General features: G+C 44.2%; 1 protein-coding gene across 2 annotated transcripts in view; it reads right to left on the bottom strand.

The window, feature by feature from the left end:
• Positions 1 to 22467, bottom strand: part of AHDC1 (AT-hook DNA binding motif containing 1) — a 144848-nt gene that overhangs the window by 72863 nt on the left and 49518 nt on the right. The gene's annotated exons all lie outside the window — the stretch shown is intronic.

Genomic DNA, 22467 nt, shown 5'->3' with positions numbered 1-22467 from the left:
TGTGTTACCATAGGTACATAACTACGATGTTCAGAGCTCGGCAAGGGAAGGGTTACGTTGCTATGCTCTGCAGGGTGCTTTATGATGCAAAGCTCTACTGAGCTCTCTGTGGCAGGAAACTGATTGCAGCCAAGGAACTGAGAGGAAAGGGTTACACATTGCCACACTGCAGTGAATGGTCTCTCACAGTCTGACCTCTCTCAGTGTAATCAGTTCACTGATTCGGACTCTGTCGGCTAGAGATGGCTATGCTTGCTGGAGATTTCTAAATAGAGAGCAGATGGGCCCCAGCATAGCTGGAATGGCCAGTCATAGCTCTGATACAGAGAACAAAGCCACAGAAGCAGATTTTTCTAAAAAGACTTACAGCATTTTGGTGGCTAAAATGCTCATTTTAATCATGGCACACCCAACATGTCCATACTAACTAACTATCTTTAAACTATGCCATGCAAGTATTCAAAATACATAGGTGGACAGATAATGAGCCACATTAGGGTCTTGTGCTGTAGGTGAAATACAGGATTTGTATTTATTTGTGGTATCCTATAACAATCCTGGGATATAAATAAATCCACCTATCTATGCTCACAAGGTGTACTGGGAAACTAATGCTTCCAGGTTCACCTTATGTGTGCATGCATACATTTTCAAATAGAGAGGACAATCCATTTTTGCATTAGGTATAACTCCTCTTTTTTTAAGGGGGGCACTGGTATCCACGTGTTATTGTGCAAACTGCAGTTTGTTCTGAATTTTCAAAGAACTTTAAAGTGGAATATACCAAAATCTGACAGGTGAGCCCTTTAATTATGATATGCAATAATAAATGTTGGGAATATTGCACACTTTCTGAATAATCACAAAACCGAACATAACGAGCACGGGAATGGGAAAATTCATGGCCTGGCACTTACACATGCTGCAGCAGTGACATCACTAGGTCCTCTGCTTCTTTCAGAGGCAGAAGCTCATTTATGGCTGGTTCCACTCTTGCCACTAAATACAACCCCGCACGGTATCGACAATGGAGGAAACACCATTCTCAAACCGACCATAACCCCTATGATTTAGCAGTACATGCAATTTACCCATTTACAACCTCTCTCAACCTGAAGCAATCGGGCCCTGACCACTAAGATTTTCCAACAAATTTAAGAAGCCTTTTAATAATTACATGATTCTAAAGTTTTTAGTTTTTTTTAAACATGTTATACTTACCCGCTTTGTGCAGTGGTTTTGCACAGATCAGCCCTGATCCTCTTCTCAGGTCCCCACTGCTGGGGCTCCTTGCTCCTCCCCCTTGACCAGTATCCCCAATAGCAAGCTGCTTGCATGGGCACTGCTGCGTGGTTGCTCCCAATCCTGTTCTATGCATCCAAAAGAGCTGCAGCTCGACCCTGCCCACTTTCTCCCTATTGGCACACTAGCTGTGATTGACAGCAGTGGAGCCAACTGCTCCCGCTGCTGTTTCTCAGCCAATGAGGAGAGAGAGACCCAGGACTGCCAAGGCTCCTGTGCAGAACGCTAGAGCGAGAGGGGGCTCAGGTAATTAGGAGGGCTGTTGGGAAGCAGCGCATGTTTTTTTTACCGTCATGCATAGAATGTGTGAAGATAAAAAACAACCTTCATGCCTCACAACCACTCTTAATTTCCATGCACACTGGCATAAAAAAAACATTGTTTCTACAGGTGTTGTGTGTTCTGCCTGTAGAAGCAGCTCAGTGTTATCCTATGTGCATGCCACGCACATTAAGACGATTACAGGCATATTTTGAACTCAACGTTTAGAGGCAGAAAAAAAAAAAAACACCTTGCTCATGTTTCCGATTGGAGCGCACTGGCAGAAGAAAAAGTAAAACTTTCCTAAACTCGTCTAGACTTTGTACAAAAAATTATCTGAGCGTTTTTTACTCTCAAGCAGACTTTTTTTTAAAGCCGTGTGCATGAAGCCTAAGAAACTTTGATTATGCTTCAAAGATGGATTAGGCCTCATACATGCTGTATGCGCAACGCTTTTTTTCTCCTCTATAAGTTTAGCAACAGCAAAAACATAAAAAGCCATGTCTTGCATGGGCATTAAAGCGCATTCCCGCATTAATACATTCTATTGGCCAAAATTCTGGCCATTGGAATGCAATAACGTGGAAACGTGCTTGGCTCCTCTCCTGAAAACACAAGTGATTTTTGTTTTTCTGCCACTAATCTCCTGAAAACACCTATAGTGTTCACGGACACACAGGCCAACATGGAGGGGAGTTTACAGAGAACTTTTCCCTGGATCAACTTTACCTATACATGTTAACATCCAGTTATATTATGTACATTTAAGAAAGAACCCAGTCCTTTTGAAAGCAATTTACGGAGCTGGCTAGCACTAGCTCTTGAGGGAGTCTATTCCACATTTTCACAGCTCTTACAGTGAAGAAAACCTGTATTTGGAGATTAAATCTCCATTCCTCCAGACAGAGTGCTACCTTGTCCTCTGATGACCCCCAAAGTGAATAACTCCATACCAACTTCACTATATAGAGCATGTATTTATACAGGTTAATTATATCCCCCTTAACCTCCCCTTCTCAAGAGAATAAATTCAGTTCCCCCAATCTTTCTTCATAGCCCAGCTCCTCCATGCCTCCTATCGGTTTGGTTGCCCTTCTCTGCTCTCTCCAGCTCCTCGATATGCTTTTTGACTGGTGCCCAAAACTGAACTGCATATTCCAGATGAGGTCTTTATAATGATTTGTACAGGGGCAAAAATGATATCTCTTTCTGGAGACCATACCTCTATTAAAGAGGAAGTAACCTGTGCCCAATTTTCTTTTAAAAGAAACCCTGCAAAATTATGAAATACTTACCTTAGAACAGTATTTCTCAACCCCAGTCCTCAAGGCACGCCAAAAGGTCACATTTTCAGGATTTCCCTCAGAATAAACTGTGGTAATTACTAAGGCAGTCAAACTGATCAAATTGACCTGTGAAAAATAATGACAAGCCTGAAAACATGACCTCTTGGGGCGCCTTTAGAATGAAACCCTGCACCTCAACGCTGTCAGATCTGATGGACGCTTCCATCTTCACCTGGTGTTTCTTCTGGGATTTTGTCCTCCAGCCATCTGATTGGCCACGCCAACGTCGCCTCCACGGGTATGCCGTCCCTTCAGAGTGAATGCACCAGTGACATCACTGGCTGCATGAGGTGCAACTATCTACTAAACCGTGAAGGCTTAGGAGATATTCATAGTGCCAACAGATCAGCATTATAAGCTTACCTGTAGATACAAGCCTGCAGAGTGGCTTTACATCCTCTTTAAAACAAAAAAGTACTTTTCTCGCTTTAGAACCCGCAGCTTGGCATTACATGCGATTATTAAGCTTACCAAAACACCCAGATCCTTTACCATGTATGTATGGTGCATGCATATTCTTAGCCCTCAAGTGCATAACTTTACATTTATCAATATTAAAACTCATTTGCCACACAGGTGCCCAATTAAACAGTGCATGGAGGTTGGCTTGCAAGTTGGAGACATCCTGTAAGGACGTTATGCGACTGCATAGCTTGACGTCATCTGCAAACACTGAAATCGTATTTTTAATCCCAGACACAATATCATAAAGTTTATATAACTATAAAGTTATAAAAATGGCAACTACAAAATCATAGATGTGTTAGATTCAATATAGCAGTCTCTAAACCTGAGGAGTTTCTGGGTTCAGATATGAAATTCAGTGGTTGGTCTTTGGAATCGGCTACCATTAACTTAGTATACTAGCTCTTTACGAGTAGAAACCTGGACATTTTGTACATGTGATTAAGACTTCAGTTACTAAATGCATTTTGTTTTTTTTAAATAGTATACACTTGAAAAACACAACATTTTTAATAAGTTGTCGTACTTGATACCTTACTGCAGTAATTTTTCGCAGCATGACACGACAATGACATTACAGAATCGGTGACTATTGTGTTCAATTTGGTTGGTAGGAAGTAATTTTAAACTTTCAAATCCTTATCACACCTGACTAAATAGCATCACTTTTTTTTATTTATTCCAGGTACTTCTGAAGCGCCTTAACACAAAAGTCTCTGCTGAACACAACAGTACTGTGTTTGCATAAAAACACATTTTCTCAAGTGGGTTTGGTGTCAAAGTTTGCATTTTTGACTCAGCTCAACAGATCTCTGCGGCTGTACATGGTTGATGTGTTGTAAAAGATAACGGCATTAGACCCCTGAAGTGTTCGGAAATACAGCATGCTCAGCACTCACTGACTTCCTTAAAGTGATTGTAAAAGGTTCTTCTATTAAAAAAAAAAAAAAAAAAAAAAAGTTGTACTTGCCTACTATGTGCATTGGTTTTGCAGCATGGGCCGATACTACTATTCTGGGGTCCTCCGCCGGTGCTCTGGGCTCGCCCTTTGCAGGCACTCGTAGCAGACTACTTGCTATTGCCATACTTGTGCGGGTTCTATCCCAAGTCGGCTGTGTGCATTTATTAACAGCGGGGTTTGCCTTCATTGGACCGTATCCTCTGTCCTGTGCTCCCATGGGAAGCCACTTCAAGCTCCAAAATGCTCAGATGTGAATGGGGCCTAAGGCATGGTTTTTCAAGTCGGCACATCAAAGATACAGGACTTTAATGCACTGCACCTAACAGGTGTAAATGGGCCCTAAATATATTCGAACAGGAGTCTCCAAACTTTCTACACAAATGGCCAGTTCACTGTCCTTCAGACGGCACGGGGGCGGACTGTGGCCATTGGGAGTAGAAATTGTGCTGGTGCCAGCAGGAGGAACGGTGCCCAAGGGCCAGATAAAGGCAAGCAAAGGGCCGCAACTGTTTTCCATGGGCCCGTTTGAATCAAAACAGAATCAATTAACATGCATATCATCAACCCTACAAGGGACGGGAAACCAAGATGACATGCTATACACTTATTTAGAAACTTTAAAGTCTATGTATAGACGTTCATAAGGAGTACAGTGGGGAAAGGATTAAAAACCCTATTAAAAGTTACTTTTGCTGTCTAGGTCCCTGCTGGGGAGATTCGGCCTTCTGTTTACCCTGGTGACCACTGTCAACTAGATAATGTAACGTGAAAGTCAAAATATCAGTTGTCCCTTGAGCATGTGGTGAGGGTAAATCTTGTAATCTCTCTCTATATATTTTTATTATAATTAACTTCTTAATTTAGTACTTTATAGTTCTTGTGTATAGTACACTGTATACAGAAGCAACTGTCAGTGCAGTACAGTCAGTGACGCCATTTATAGAATAGGGCTTTTTTTTCCATAATGCAGCCCAAAGTTTGAAGTGAAGGTCATCCTATCAAAGAGGGTTTGTCTGGGGGACAGTTGACTATTTTTAGAATGATGTAAAATTCAGATTTTAGGCAGGGCTCTCACAGTATATTGTCTCATCTTAAAAGCTTCTTTAAATTAATGTTGCGTTTACGTTACATACAGTTTGTGTTTCATTAACGCAGTGATGAAAAGAGCTGTCCATGCCATACACATGAAAGATGTACACTATACAACCTTAACAGAAAATATTTAAATTTACCTAAAAAAAAATATATAATAATAAATCTGAATGCAACGGTGAATTGCAAAGAATTATGCCAGAGCTTGGATGTTTGAGCACACTTGTACTGCAGCTGTGCTTTAAGATATGACATACAACAATCCTCTGACTTCTATTATTCTTAAATATTACAGTAGGGGGCACAATATTCCACGTGTATAGGTGCATGTGAAGCCACATTCAGTGTAACAGGAAATTAGCATAGCCATCTATTTTTAAGAGATCGCTATTCCTTTGCAAGTGATTTAGACACACAGACACAGATAGATATACACATTTGCGCATCTCACCACATTTCCAGCTATGTGCGATATTCTCTTAGGTGTGAAAGAGAACACAGCTGCACACGCCATGGATGGGCTCACCAAGTATGATTTTATTCAGGAGCTTAGAGTGATCACCGACAAACACTCTACGAATTTACTACTTTTAGGCGTCATCCAAATTACTTCAAATCTGCTCAATACTGCAACTAGTTGACTAGTGAATATGGTCCTTCCTCGTAATATTCAATATCCTGTTACTGGAATCTACCTCCAATTCTACCTACATTCCAAAAAAACCTAAAGATAAAAAAAATTGAAAGACCAAAATATGGCAGGTCTAAATACGAAGTGAAGATGAATGAAGATGCATATGTAGCAAACATGCTGCGTCTACTGATATTCCTACCCTCTGCTTCATAAGTGGGCCTGCTGGGATGAGCAATATAAATGAGTAAGGGCTGCAATGTCATTGCCCATAGGTGTAGTAGCTTGCGGTCAATCGAACATTATGCAGTACAAGGCAGAGCAAATGCTTCAAGAGCTCACCTGTACTGAGCTTTGCAAACCAAATCTAAACTGAATAGGATCTCTGAAAACACAAGATCACACTTTAAAGAATACTGGACAAAGCAAAAACTTAATTAGGCTGAGAAGATACATACAATAAAAGCCGTCCATGTGATATGCTTTATTACAACATAGTGGAAGGCCTACCAGTAAAACAAAGGTTTTTTTGCGCTGCAGACCAAACAATTGCAGATTGTACATTCCAACTCAATGCTGGATTCACCAAGATGCTGTCAAAGCTGAACTCTGGAAACAAAACCTTCATTCAAAAATATTTCTCAATAGCCACAAAGGATATCAATCCGCCAAATGCCTTTTCAAAACCATGATAATACATGGTAATGTAGCAACACCATCACCAGTGCTATATCTAGCCTGTGCAAAGTGAAGAGTTGAGGGACCCAGCAGGCTATTGCAGAAAACTACAGGAAGGAGCAGACAAAAGACCAGTCACCATGGACAAGGAGAGGTTTTTTTTCCCCTCTCAGGAAGCTTTTGCACAGAGGCATTGATTAAAAAAAAAAAAAGCGCAGATTTTATTAACACAAACCTGCCATACTTAACATGTTCTGTACAGTGGTTTTGCACAGAGCACCCATGATCCTCTACTTCTTGGGTCTGCTGGCATTCCTAGCCCCTCCTTCCTCCCAAATGCCCCCATAGCAAGCTGAGTGTCAATCACGCACTCTCTCTCCTCTATGGCTCACTGGCTGTGATCAACAGTAATGGAAGCCAATAGCTCCCCCCCCCACTGCTGAGGGAGGAGAGCCGCTGCTCTTGTGCAAATCACTGGATTGAGATGGGTCTCAGGTAAGTATAGGAGGGGTTGCTGCACAGAGAAGGCTTTGTACCTTCATGAATAGAATGCATGAAGGTATAAAACCTTAAGCCTTTGCAACCAGTGGTCTTTGATCATTCAGTTTTCGATGTAGAGGCAGCGAGGGACAGATGCAGAATCCATCTAGGCGAGTATGGATGTTTTTTTAAAGTAAAAAATGTCCCTACATTTCTATCACCCCCTTAGCCCACTGTAAATTTAACTGAGCCCAATCAAGCACTATGCCCCCCTGCGGCAGTTCTCCCCTCTTGGCTCACAGAGGCAGCTGGAGAAACCATTAACGGGTCTGTCAGCTAAGTAGCTTGCCTTTTAGAGCCATTGGCTTCTGCTGCTCTCAAAATCCTGAGAACAGAGAAAGGGGGTTGGGAGGTGGATGGGGTCATGGCTTAGCTGTGTTATTTTTGTCAATGGACACAAGCAGTCAGGCTTGGGTTCGAGCCCGCAGGCGTGCCCCCATAGAAAGAGGCTTGCTATGGGGGCATAAAAAGAAGTGGAGGAGCCAGGAGCGCCACCAGGGGGCCCCAGCAAGAGAGGTTCAGTTCCGATCTGTGCACAAGCATTGCCATATAACAGGTCTATTAAAAAAAAAAAAAAAAAAAAAAAAAACAACAGACCTTAATAACTACTCTCACGATTTGTGCACATGGCATTACTTTGGGTTTACCAGAAAAGCTGTTCAGACCACAGTTCACTGATCCTTTGCATCAGTTACCGATATGCTGTATCTCAAATGATCATGCCAAGCAATGCAAAAAATAATAAAAATGGCTGTAAACAGCCAGCGTGAATGAACCTCTTAAATAAATAAATAACACCCCATATATAGAGAAATACTGTGCTAGGAGACAATGCACATTGCTCGACTATCATGCACCTATTGCAGATTAGCATTTTCCACTTAATTGGCTTTTTACTTGTCCCAGGTCAATTTAGAAAGCCTGAAATTCGGAGAGCGCAACTAGCATTTTCCAGTCAGCAATGGTTACCTACATATTTCTTCAAGTAGCAGTTCCAAGATTTCCTATGTGCAAAAGTGTGTTTAACCCAAATTCTGTGTGCGTTAAAATGCATTCGATTAGGTGGTCAAAATTTCAGTATAGACCAGAATGGGTCACACAGAGTTTTATAGTATATTATTGTATTAATATACTTGATGCTGCCACAGGTGGGGAACATTGTTTAAGGTAAACATGGTTTAGGACAACTTTATATATATAGTTTTTTGTGAACGAAAGTATGTCTTACGAGTCAAATTAAAAATTTGGTTTCAAAATGAAATACAGCTATCCCTAAATCACGTTCATAAATAGCCAAAGCATGACTTTATTAAGGAAATATGACAAATACGTTTTTTGGGGTATCACCTGCATCAATATCATAGATATTATGCCTGCTACACGCTACAAAAAATAAATGCAGAGCAGAGAATTCAGTGACTATAAAATAGAAGTGCATCTATGACACCTAGCCCCCTGTTCCCATCGGTGCAACTTGTCATGCGATTTTACAGTTTTAAATCACATGACAAGTTGTACCCTATTGTCGGCAATAGAACTGTTGAAATCAGTACGACTACGACTTTGTGGTGCTGCAACAATTTGCAACAGGTTCCTGCACTATTTCTTGCGATTTCAGGTGTGACTTGCATAGACATCGGTGCATGAAACACAGATGTCAGACAAGTTGCACCTGAAATCGTATGGACCTACAGCTTTGAAATTGTGTGAACGGGGGCTAAAGGCTGGACACATGGCCTGAATATAGGCCAGTTCAACAGAAACCGCCCGACATTTGACCAGTGTGTACAACAGCCTGTCCAACGGGCATGCTGGAAAACCAGCAGCCAACCAGCATTCGATTAGCGGTCACAGCCAATGGCCCAATTCTTCCACCCATACATTTGTGGATGGGGGGGGGGGGGGGGATTTCTTTTGCAGTGGTATTGTATTCTGATAGTGTGGAGACTTTCTCTGCCATCAGAATAGTGATCAGCGCTGCAGACTAAAACACTGATTAAACAGCTAAAATTCCACAGGGTGGGTGAACAGAAGTTGATTGGCATTTCAACTTCTGTTCAACCAGTGCCCACACATGGATCAAAATTATTTCGGTTTCCATTGAATCAGACAAATTTCGATCCATGTATGAGCATAAGCAAATATCTTGTCAGGCACCGCTTGCTTACAGCACAGGTAAGAGCCCACACCTAAATAGTGCAAACATACACAACATAGCCAACACTGCATATTTAGTATAATGCATAGATCTTTGCAATACACAGTTACATCTGACCTTTACAAGACAGCTTGCTCCGATTCCTCACACCTTACTACTGACCGTTTAGTGCCTTATCTAAAAGTAGATCTAATTTTCTGGTGCATTTTCATTTAAGAGGGAAGTAAACAGACTTTTGCACACCCACACTATCAGCTGTAACGCTCCATTCACACTGGGCCAGAAGAAAAAAAAAACTGCTCTTCCATTATGGGAGCACACAATAGATAAATATGCCACAACCTCCCCTGTAATAAATGAAAGATCAACAAGCATGAGTCAAATGGTCGAAAATTCTGCCTTTAGGTAAATCGATAAAGAACTCACTGACACGCACTGACTAAAAAAATATATATTATATAAAATAGATAGAGATAGATCTATAGATATTCTAAAAACATCAAATATTGCAGTGTGTGGCTAAATTATCTCTTGTGCTAGATCACAAATGCTTACAATTACAGCAGTCTGCACCTGACCGTTGACAAGTCTTCCTGATCAGTGATCAATACATGCACACTCCTATATACAAACTGCTTTTGATTTAAGATGGCATCCAGCAAATATATTTGAAACTTACTTAAACTGGCGCACACTAAGTTTTCCCCTACTCACGCCATTCAATTACACAATGACAATTATTTGCAGTGAGGGGGAAAAAAAAAAAAAAAAAAAGTATTTGCTCCCCTGCTGATTTTGTATGTTTGCCCACTGACAAAAGAAATCATAATTTTAATGGTGAGTTTATTTTTTTTAACAGAGACAGAACAAAAAATATCCAGAAAAACGCATTTCAAAAAAAATTTAGAAACCGATTTGCATTTTAATGAGTGAAATAAGTATTTGATCTAACAGCAAGATTTCTGCATTTCAGATGTCTTCTATACAGGTAACAAGCTGAGATAAGGAGCACTCAAAGGGAGTGCTCCTAATCTCATCTTGTTACCTGTATAAAATACACCTGTCCATAGAAGCAATCCGATTCCAATCTCTCCACCATGGGCAAGAAAAAATAAAATAAAAAAAATAAAAAAAAATAAAAGTAGCTGTCTGGGGATGTCAGGGACAAGATTGTAGATCTACCCAAGGCTGGAATGGGCTACACCATCGGGGCAAGCAGCCTGGTGAGAGGGTGACAACAGGTGGTGCAATTATTCACAAATGGAAGAGCACAAAATAACGGTCAGTCTCCCTCGGTCTGGGGCTACATGCAAGATCTCATGTCGTGGAGTTTCAATGATCATGAGAAGAGTAAGGAATAAACCCAGAAATACACAGGAGAATCTTGTCAATGATCTCAAGGCAGCTGGGACCATAGTCACCAAGAAAACAATTGGTAACACTACGCCATGAAGGACTAAAATCCTGCAGTGCCCGCAAGGTCCTCCTGCTCAAGAAAGCACACGTACAGGCCCATCTGAAGTTTGCCAATGAATATCTGAATGATGGGGATGGTCTGATAAGCCCAAAAACTAGCTCTTTGGCATCAAATCGCTGTGTTTGGAGGATGCGGAATGCTGCCCATTACCCCAAGAACACCATCCCCACTGTCAAAAATGGAGGTGGAAACATTACGCTTTGGGGGTGTTTTTGTGGTAAGAGGACAGGACATCTTCACTGCATCAAAGGGATGATTTATGGGGTCTGTACCGTCAAATCTTGACCAAGAACCTCATTCCCTCAGCCAGGGCATTAAAAATGGGTCATGAATGGGTATTGCAGCATGGCAATGACCCAAAACACACGGCCAAAGCCAACAAAGGAATGGCTCAAGAAGTACATTAAGGTCCTGGAGTGGCCTAGCCAGTCTCCAGACCTTAGTCCCAAAGAAAATGTGTGGTGGGAGCAGAAGGTTCGAATTACATCAGCCTCAAAACCCTAATGACTTGGGAGAGGATCTGCAAAGAGGAGTGGGACAAAATCCCTCCTGAGATGTGTGCAAACCTGGTGTCCAACTACAAGAAATGTCTGACCTCTGTGATTGCCAGCAAGGGTTTTGCCACCAAGTCATGGGGTCAAATACTTATGTCACTCATTAAAATGCAAATTTATAACTTTTATGAAATGTGTTTTTCTGGATTTTGTTATTCGGTCTCTCGCTGTACAAATAAACCTACCATTAAAATTATAGACTGATCATTTCTCTGTCAGGGGATGAAATACTTTTTCCCCCCCTCACTGTAGATCCCTGATTAAGGTTAGTCATATGCAGGCAGATTTGGTAGACAACTGCAAGATCTGCATTACTGAAACCTTCGGAGTCCACTTGCTTACTGGGCACTTAAACCCCCCTCAGTCCCAGACCAATTTTCAGCTTTCAGCGCTGATGCACTTTGAATGACAATTGCGCGGTCATACAACACTGTACCCAAATGAAATTTTTATCATTTTTTTCCCACAAATAGAGCTTTCTTTTGGTGGTATTTAGTTACAGCTCGGAGTTTTATTTTTTGCTAAACAAACAAAAAAAGATGCAAAAAAAAAAAAAAAAAAAATCATGTTTTAATAGTTTGTTATAAAATTTTGCGAACGGGTCATTTTTCTCCTTCATTGAAGTGCGCTGATTAGGCGGCACTGATGGGCTGCATTGGTGGGCACTGATAGGCTGCACTGGTGGGCACTGATAGGCATAGTTAAGGCGGCACTAATAGGCACAGATAAGGCGGCACCGATGGGCACAGATAAGGCGGCACTGATGGGCACAGATAAGGCGGCACTGATGGGCAAAGATGGGCACAGATAAGATGGCACGGATGGGTGGCACGGATAAGTGGCACGGATGGGTGGCACGGATGGGCACTGATAGGTACCACAGATAGATGGGACTGATGGGCACTGATAGGTGGCACTGATAGGTGGCTCTGATAGGTGGCTCTGATAGGTGGCACTGCTGGGCACTGATGGGCGGCACTGCTGGGCACTGATGGGCGGCACTGGGGTGCAGCACCTTTGAGGCAGATTTTGGGTGGCACTGTGGGTGGCACTGCTGGGTGGCACTGTGGGCACTGCTGGGTGGCACTGACAGGGGGGCACTTACTTTATTTCAGGATGGCACTGCGGGTGGCAGGTGGGCACTGGCAGGGGGCAGGTGTCCGTTTGAATTGCTGGCCGTGATCGGGACTGATGTCCCGAACACGGCCGCCGGCGATCGGCTTTTTTTTTTCTCCTCGCGCTGTCAGCGCGAGGAGGAATACTAGCCGATTACCGGCTCCGTTTTATCACATGATCAGCTGTCATTGGCTGACAGCTGATCACGTGATAAGGGGTCGGGATCGACCCCTTACACGGATCGGTGATCAGGCGAGTCTCACGGACTCGCCGATCACAGAGCGCGCCGCGCGCGCCCCTCAGGGGGCGCGCAGGCCGCTCGTAACCGGGACCACGTCAATAGACGTAGTCCCGGAAATGTGGGTCCGCGCTGTTGCCGTCATTTTGCAATAGCGCGGATCCCAAGTGGTTAAGGATTCCTCACCAACAATCACAAGACAATAGTCTGTTCTGCACATCCACAGTTCCCCGATACTCTCAGCACTTTACAAGCTTCTACAAAGAAAAGAATCTCTTGATCAAGTAAGCAAATTTATATACTTTATGAGATAGTTTTCATTGCAAGTTGTAATATAATTCACAGTCAGCCAGAAGTGCCTTGGGACTAGCGTTAAGTGGAGAAAACGTTGTTAGTTAATATTGCTGAAGTGTGTCAAAATACTGAAGTTCCTAAAGTGGCGCTTCACCCCAAAAGGGAACGTTCCACTTTAAGGCCTCCTCTCACCGCTTCTGTTTATGAAATGTCACATTTAGGGAGGGAGCAGGTACCAGATTTTGACAGCTACCCGCTCCGACCGCCTAGGCAAACCGATCGGCAGTTCTTCAACCTCGCAGTCTTCTGGGATACGTCACAGGTCCCAAGAACACTGTGGGATCATTCACAATGTGCAGCACAGCAAGCGCATGCGCAGTGGGCACCCAGATGTGAAGCTGTAAAAAAAAAAAAAAACATTTTATCTCAGTTTGATATTGGGCATCAGTAATACCTTGTATAAACTGAATGTAGGTGGACCTCAGCAGCACTGTGCATTACTCACTCCCAAGTTACAGTAAATAATACAGATTCTAGCGTACATCACCGGGGGGTGGGGGGGAGGGAAAGAAAGAATGGGAATTACTTCAATCACTCCTGCAAAAGCACCGGCACAGTTTGTGTCTCCTGCATCATACTGCTCAAACAGTGCCCTTACAGAAATGACCATGAGAGGCAGAGATCCACATCAACTAAAAAAATGGCTCCATCCTCCTGCCCAATGGATACCATGTTTTCATAGAAATACAGTAGAGGATTTATAAAAAAAATGCTTTTTGGGTATGTTGATACTACTTGATATGGTTTATGTCATTTTTAACCTCATTCTAGATTGGGCTTTATCAAATCATTTGCTGCCAGAGAAATTTTCCCCAAAAATGGTAGTTGTGAACATACTATGTTATAGTCACCTTCTAAAAAAGAAACTGTGCAGGTACCATAACAGCTTTTGCTTAGTTTAACCACTTGCCCACCAGTTGCCACAGTTAGACCGTGGTAGGGCGGGTCTATTGCACCGATGTACCGGTATAGCGCTTCGCGTAATAGATACAGCGGGGGGGGGGGGGGCACGTGGCGCTGCGTAGGAGAGAGGGCGGCTCTATTGCACCGTTGTACTGGTATGGCGCTTCGTGTAATAGATACAGCAGTGAGGCGCACGTGGCGCTGCGCAGGAGCCGATGCGCGTGTCCGGCAGTCGTGATAGAGCACAGAGAGGCAGAATGGGGATCTGCCTTTGAAAACAAAGCAGATTCCCGCTCTGTCAGGGGAGTAGTGCAAGATTGTCTGTTCCTAGTGATTAGGAACAACAATCTCTATTTCCAGTCCGTCAACCTACCCCCCTCCCCCAGTTAGAAACCACTCCCTAGGACACACTTAAACCTTTGTTCGCTGGCGTTAACCCCTACCCTGTCAGTGTCATACAGTAAGCAGCACATTTTTATAGCACTGATCTCTGTATAAACATCACTGGTCCAAAAAAAAAAATATGACAAATCTACCCTATTTTGTAGCCGCTATAATTTTTGTGCAAACCAATACATGCTTAAGATTTTTTTTTTTAACCAAAAATATGAAGCATACATGCATATTGGCCTAAACTGATGAAGAAATTTGTATTTTTACATTTTTTTGGGGATATATCATCAAAAAGTAAAAAATATTGTTTTTTGAAAACCGATGGTCTTTTTGTCAGTCTGCAATTTTGTTTGGGTACATCGCACGATTGCGCAATTGTCAGTAAAAGCGACAGTGCCATATTGGAAAAAATGGCCTGGTCATTAAGGGGGTAAATCCTTCCAGGGCTGAAGTGGTTAAGAAATGAGCGGTCTTACTTTTATAAAAAGGTTAAATAGTCAAGTCATGTGACCATGGATCTCTAGCCTGATAGTAGGGGGAGTGGAGTTTCAGGACACTGTGCGTGCACACACACAGGCACATTCCATAGTCTGTTCAGCCTGAGGCAAAACGCTGGCTTTGCTTGAGCTGGACTATGCTCAGGAGGCAGGCTGTGATTGGTCACGGGGTGTGGTGGCTGAGCAAACTACCCAGTACAGGCATGCTGTGTCTCCGCACAGTGTCATGTACCTCTGAAAAGGTTGAAAACGAACCACAACCACAGATCAGCTTCTGTACTTGTGTGGTCAGTTTACAAGAAAGGTGGCAGGATCAACCAGGTACTACAGCTGGAAAATGAAAAAATTAGAGAGAGACTGATTTATAAAATACCCATGTGAACACGCACATTGAAATAAATATTTGGAGTCACGTACACTGTAAAACCCCTAAAAAGTTTAAGCTAGTGACATGATCACTGTCACATGTTTTCTGTTTCTAGTTGGCTCCCATCTCTCAAAGCATCCTATGAAGCCACCTTTGCATGTGGGGACTAAAGTTCTCTTCTATACTGTGTGCATCTATAGAAACACACAGCCCCATGGCCTAGGTTGGCAAGGTACTCCTCTGCTCTTCTCTTTTCCAGACTGACCAGAGAATGTCCTATTTGCTGTCAAACCTTTCCTGTGAAGAACTAAAGTTCGGGGAAGCAAGTCCCGGGGTAAGAATTTTAACAAATCACTTACTGGTGAATGCTTATTTTATTATACTTAAATACTTACACTAAGGGCCGGTTCACACAGGGGGCGACACGACTTGCCGTGCCGCGACCTGACAAGTCGCCCCCGTTCTGTACAATGGAACCGTTCTAAGAGGAGCGACTCGAGTCGCTCCGTCTTAGAAAAAAGGTTCCTGTACTACTTTTGGGCGACCTCGGGGCAACTTGCATTGACTTCTATACAGAAGTCATTTGCAAGTCGCCGCTGAGGTCGCGGCGAGGCAAGTCGTGTCGCCTCGCATCGCCCCCAGTGTGAACCGGCCCTAAGGGTATAATACTACTTTAAGGGCCGGTTCACACAGCGGGCGATGCGAGGCGACACGACACGACTCGCCTCGCTCCCGCAAGTCGCCCCCGTTCTGTACAATGGAACCGTTCTGAGAGGAGCGACTCGAGTCGCTCCGACTCAGAAAAAAGGTTCCTGTACTACTTCTGGGCGACTTCGGGGGCGACTTGCATTGACTTCTATACAGAAGTCATCTGCAAGTCGCCGCAGGTCGCGGCGAGGCAAGTCGGAGACGCCTCGCCGCGCCTGCAGTGTGAACCGGCCCTAAAGTGGTTTGAAAGCCTCAAAGTTGTTTTTACCTTAAAGGGGTTGTAAAGGTAAATATTTTTTCACCTTAATGCATTCTATGCATTAAGGTGAAAAAACATCTGACAGTGCCGGCCCCCCCAGCCCCCGTTTTACTTACCTGACCCCTCGAAAGTCCCGCGCTCGCCCCGACGTCCTCTTCGTCATTCAGCCTGGCCGCTGATTGGCTGGAGCGGATGGATTGAAAGCAGCGCAGCCATTGTCTTGCGTTGCTGTCAATCACATCCAATGACGTTGCGTACCGGGGGCGAAGCCAAGCGATACAGTGAGTGGCTATAGCCACCGGCTGTATCACGGGAGCGCGCCCGCAAGTGCTTCTCACCATGTGAGGGAGCTTGCATGAACATGAGAAGTATTTACGGGAGGAAGCAGAGACAGCGGCCGAGGGACCCCAGAAGACCAGGTTCGGGGCCTGTCTGTGCAAAACGAGCTGCACAGTGGAAGTATAACATGTTTGTTATTTAAAAAACAAAACAAACAACTTTACAACCCCTTTAATGCATTCTATACATTGTGGTAAAAAAGCCTTCTCTCCTGCAGGATGCCCCGAGACCCATCTTATTCTAACCTGATCCGATCCAGCAGTGTGCACGAGAGCAGCGGCTCCCTCCTTACTAGCCAGATTGATAGCAGCGTGAGCCATTGGCTCCCGCCAATCAACTCCAGTGATGAGGGAGCGGGGCAGAGTCCCACTGTGTCAACAGACAGCAGCAGGGCTCAGGAGCGAGCACACATGGGTGCCCCTTCATTCGTTCATTTCCCATTAAAAATCGCTTCAATGTTTTCTTGCTAAAAAAAGAAGGCATCAGAATCTCACTTAAAGTGATTCTAAAAGGTTATCATTTCAAAATAAAGTTATACTTACCGACTCTGTGCAATGGTTTTGCATAGAGCAACCCTGATCCTCTCCTGGCAGTCTTGGCTCCTCCCCCTGCTGTGTTGTCCATTCACAAAGTGTGTCAGTCCTGCCCTTGCTCTCATTGGCCCACTGGCTGCGATTGACAAAAGCAGAAGCCAATGGTGCCTGCTGCTGTGCGAACCAAAGAGCCGCTGCTCATAACATGGCTGGATCGAGATAAGGCTCTGGTAAGTATGGGGGGGGGGGGGGGCGGGGGGGCTGCAACCAGGTGCTTTTTTTTACCTTAAGGCATAGGATGCATAAAAATAAAAAACTTACTTTAGAACCACTTGAATGCACCCACCTTAAAATGATACTCTACAAATGAAGCGACATTCCTGCGCACTCATAAATGCTGCAGTCAGACATGAATGAAAGGAAAATCTTAAGGCTGGGGTCACACAGGGGCGGCACGACTTGGAGCGCCGCGACCTGCACACGATCAGCGGCGACTTGCAAAACGACTTCTGTATAGAAGTCAATGCAAGTCACCCGAAGTCGCCCCAAAGTAGTACAGGAACCTTTTTTCTAAGTCGGAGCGACTTGAGTCGCTCCTATTAGAACGGTTCCATAGTACAGAACGGAGCGCGACTTGTCAGGCGGCAAAGTCGCCTGGACAAGTCGCCCCTGTGTGAACCGAGCCTAAAGTTAAAGGGTCAGTGCACCCAAAAGTGACATGCTTTTCATAGAATGTCGGGGACTGAGTCACTAGCTGGCTTTTTTGTTTTATTAAGATTTCCTCAGAGATCCTGGCTCACTTCTATCTCATTTTGGGTGTTCCTCCTTCATATGCATTTCCCATTATAAAGAGAGGCGCAGACGAGAACTCGCTTTTTAACCACTTTCAGACCGGACCATTTTGCTGGTAAATGACCAGAGGTCTTTTTACACTTTGGCACTGCGCTGCTTTAACTGGTAATTGCGCGGTCATGCAATGTTGTACCCAAACAAAATTTGCGTCCTTTTCTTCCCACAAATAGAGCTTTCTTTTGATGGTATTTGATTGCCTCTGCGATTTTTATTTTTTGCGATATAAACGTAAAAAGACCGCAAATTTTGAAAAAAAATGATATTTTTCTACTTTTTGTTATTAGAAAAATCCAATAAACTCAATTTTAGTCATACATTTAGGACAAAATGTATTCAGCCACATGTCTTTGGTAAAAAAAAAGTCAATAATTGTATATTTATTGGTTTGCGCAAAAGTTGTCACATCTACAAACTAAGGTACGTTTTCTGGAATTTACGCAGCTTTTAGTTTACGACTGCCTATCTCATTTCTTGAGGTGCTAAAATGACAGGGCAGTACAAAACCCCCCCAAATGACCCCATTTTGGAAAGTAGACCCCCTAAGGAAATTGATAAGAGGCATGTTGAGCCCATTGAATATTTTATTTTTTTGCCTCAAGCGATTGAATAATGACAAAAAAAAAATTTTTTTTTTTTTTTTACACAAAGTTGTCACTAAATGATATATTGCTCACACATGCTATGGGCGTATGTGAAATGACACCCCAAAATAAATTCTGCTGCTTCTCCTGAGTACGGGGATACCACATATGTGGGACTTTTTGGGAGCCTAGCCGCGTACAGGGCCCCGAAAACCAAGCACCGCCTTCAGGCTTTCTAAGGGCGTCAATTTTTGATTTCACGCCTCACTACCTATTACAGTTTTGAAGGCCATAAAATGCCAAGATGGCACAAAACCCCCACAAATGACCCCATTTTAGAAAGTAGACACCCCAAGCTATTTGCTGAGAGGCATGTTGAGTCCATGGAATATTTTATATTTTGCCACAAGTTGCGGGAAAATTACAAACTTTTTTTTTTTTTTTTTTTTTTTCACAAAGTTGTCACTAAATGATATATTGCTCATGCATGCCATGGGCATATGTGAAATGACACCCCAAAATAAATTCTGCTGCTTCTCCTGAGTACGGGGATACCACATATGTGGGACTTTTTGGGAGCCTAGCCGCGTACGGGGCCCCGAAAACCAAGCACCGCCTTCAGGCTTTCTAAGGGCGTAATTTTTTGAGTTCACTTCTCACTACCTATTACAGTTTTGAAGGCCATAAAATGCCAAGATGGCACAAAACCCCCACAAATGACCCCATTTTAGAAAGTAGACACCCCAAGCTATTTGCTGAGAGGCATGTTGAGTCCATGGAATATTTTATATTTTGCCACAAGTTGCGGGAAAATTACAAACTTTTTTTTTTTTTCACAAAGTTGTCACTAAATGATATATTGCTCACGCATGCCATGGGCATATGTGAAATGACACCCCAAAATAAATTCTGCTGCTTCTCCTGAGTACGGGGATACCACATATGTGGGACTTTTTGGGAGCCTAGCCGCGTACGGGGCCCCAAAAACCAAGCACCGCCTTCAGGCTTTCTAAGGGCGTTACAGTTTTGAAGGCCATAAAATGCCAAGATGGCACAAACCCCCCCCCCCCAAATGACCCCATTTTAGAAAGTAGACACCCCTAAATTTAGGGGTACACTAGTGAGACTAGGTAATAAATGGCGGGTGCCCTGAAACTATAAAAAAATAACTAACCAACCAGCGTCACCTGTAACAGTTATATGGTGATCACTGGTGAAAGGGTTAACTAGGGGGCAATCAGGGGGCTTTATGCGGTAGTATATGGGGGTCCCTGGCGCTATAAAAAGCTGCGGCGAACCTAAATACCTACCTGCCTAACTAGCGTCACCTGTGACACTAATACAGCGATCAGAAAAACGATCGCTTATTAGGCTGGGTTCACACTGGAGCGATGCGGGAACGCCACGAATGCGCGGCGGGTTCCCGCATCGCATGCCTCCCGGCGGCAGTTCACACTGCCCTATGCGAACTGCTGGGAGTGTCAGTGAAATGTTAATGACACCCCCAGATCAGTTCGCATATCGCAGTGCGATCTGCAAACTTGGATCGCATGGTGTGAACACCCATGCGATCCGATTCTGCTGCGGACCAAAAAAAGGGTCCCGTGCGAGTTTGCGGCGGGTGCGACACGAATTCAGCCATACTATCTGTATAGCTGAACTCGAATCGCACAGAGATCGGATGTGATTTGCACTGCAGTGCGGTGCGAATCACATCCGTTCTCATAAACCGCTGCAATGTGAACCCAGCCTTAGTGACACTGGCGACGGGGGGTGATCACGGGGTTAAACCTTTATTGGGGGGGTTAGGGGGGTACCTTAGAACTAAAGGGGGCTAACCCTAACTGCCCTAACAGTTATTAGTCACAAATGACACCTGCCGGGTGATCAGGGGGTTAAACCTTTATTAGGTAATAAATGGCGGGTGCCCTGAAACTATAAAAAAATAACTAACCAACCAGCGTCACCTGTAACAGTTATATGGTGATCACTGGTGAAAGGGTTAACTAGGGGGCAATCAGGGGGCTTTATGCGGTAGTATATGGGGGTCCCTAGCGCTATAAAAAGCTGCGGCGAACCTAAATACCTACCTGCCTAACTAGCGTCACCTGTGACACTAATACGGCGATCAGAAAAATGATCGCTTATTAGGCTGGGTTCACACTGGAGCGATGCGGAAACGCCGCGAATCCGCGGCGGGTTCCCGCATCGCATGCCTCCCGGCGGCAGTTCACACTGCCCTATGCGAACTGCTGGGAGTGTCAGTGAAATGTTACTGACACCCCCAGATCAGTTCGCATATCGCAGTGCGATCTGCAAACTCGGATCGCATGGTGTGAACACCCATGCGATCCGATTCTGCTGCGGGCCAAAAAAAGGGTCCCGTGCGAATTTGCGGCGGGTGCGGCGGGTGTGGCGGGTGCGGCGGGTGCGGCGAATGGCTGAACTCGAATCGCACAGAGATCGGATGTGATTTGCACTGCAGTGCGGTGCGAATCACATTCGTTCTCATAAACCGCTGCAATGTGAACCCAGCCTTAGTGACACTGGCGACGGGGGGTGATCACGGGGTTAAACCTTTATTGGGGGGGTTAGGGGGGTACATTAGAACTAAAGGGGGCTAACCCTAACTGCCCTAACAGTTATTACAGTCACAAATGACACCAATGCAAAAAAAAAAAAAAAAAAAAAATAAAAAATGACATTGGTGTCACTGTGACTGGGGGGCAGGGGTAATTGGGGGGGTGATCGGGGGGTAAAGGGGGGGTGTGAGTGTGCCTGGCATGTTCTACTGTGTGTGGGATGTGTTGGTGCAACTCACTGATCCGCTCTCCTCCGTGTCGGAACGAAAAATACCGACACGGAGGAGAGAATACATCACTTCCTCTCCTGTGTTTACATTACAGGAGAGGAAGTGATGTCACCGGGGATTTCCATTCGTCGGGAGCGATCGCGAGGGGGTGGCCATGAATGAATGGCCGTCCCCTCGTCCGGGATCGCTCCCGAACGAAAACCGACCGCCGCAGGCACCGGGCGGGGGCCCGATCGGGCCCCCGACCCGCGGGAGGCAAAGGACGTACATATATGTGCTTATGCCTGCCCGTGCCATTCTGATGACGTACATCGGCGTGAGGCGGTCGGCAAGTGGTTAATGGCTGCAGCAGCTATGCATCCCCAAGAAGGCAATCACTTAGATCTGGCTGCAGAACTTACCTAGATATTTAAAGAAACCATAAGGCAGTCTGTCTGTCCAGCATTTATCAAGTCAAGAAATCAGTTCTGGGTGGATCATGTAAAACACACAGCTGCACTGATACTTTAATCACGGACCTTATGATAAAAATGTGCAGGTTTCCTAAGGACATGTACAATCAAAACAAGCAGCTCTGTCTCAAAAGGAAAGCTTAAAAAGCCGTTATGTACTGCAACTGAAAAATTTACAAAAACAAGTTGAACTAAATGCAACACTCAAAAAGCATCTCTCCCTATAAAAATAAAATTAAGAATAAGTAAGATCTGTAGGTTTCTAATATTCTGTAGTGTGAATAAATTCAGCGCACCATTTGTGAGCACATAGTTATATACTATGCTGGTCATCTGTATGCCGAATCTAATTTTGCTGAGGACTCCAATCTAAAAAAATGGGAATGCTGAGAAATGTATAGGCTAAAAAAAAGACAGTAGAATAAAGCAGATTACTGTGCTCGGTACCGAGTATATAATGCACGAAGAATAAGGTCCTCCCCTCCAGGCATGGTGCTGAAGGTTATTCTAATGGATGTTGGATCTGAAACTGATCCAGGGACATCTGTTCCACCCTGTAATTATGGAGAGCCAAGAGGGAGAGAGACAGAGGGAAAGA

Source organism: Lithobates pipiens, unplaced genomic scaffold, assembly GCF_037356315.1.
Source record: "Lithobates pipiens isolate NorthernLeopardFrog02 unplaced genomic scaffold, aLitPip1_a1.2 Scaffold_16, whole genome shotgun sequence".
Taxonomy (NCBI): domain Eukaryota; kingdom Metazoa; phylum Chordata; class Amphibia; order Anura; family Ranidae; genus Lithobates; species Lithobates pipiens.
The sequence above is the reverse complement of the archived record's forward strand: the minus strand, read 5'-3'. Positions and strand labels throughout refer to the sequence as shown.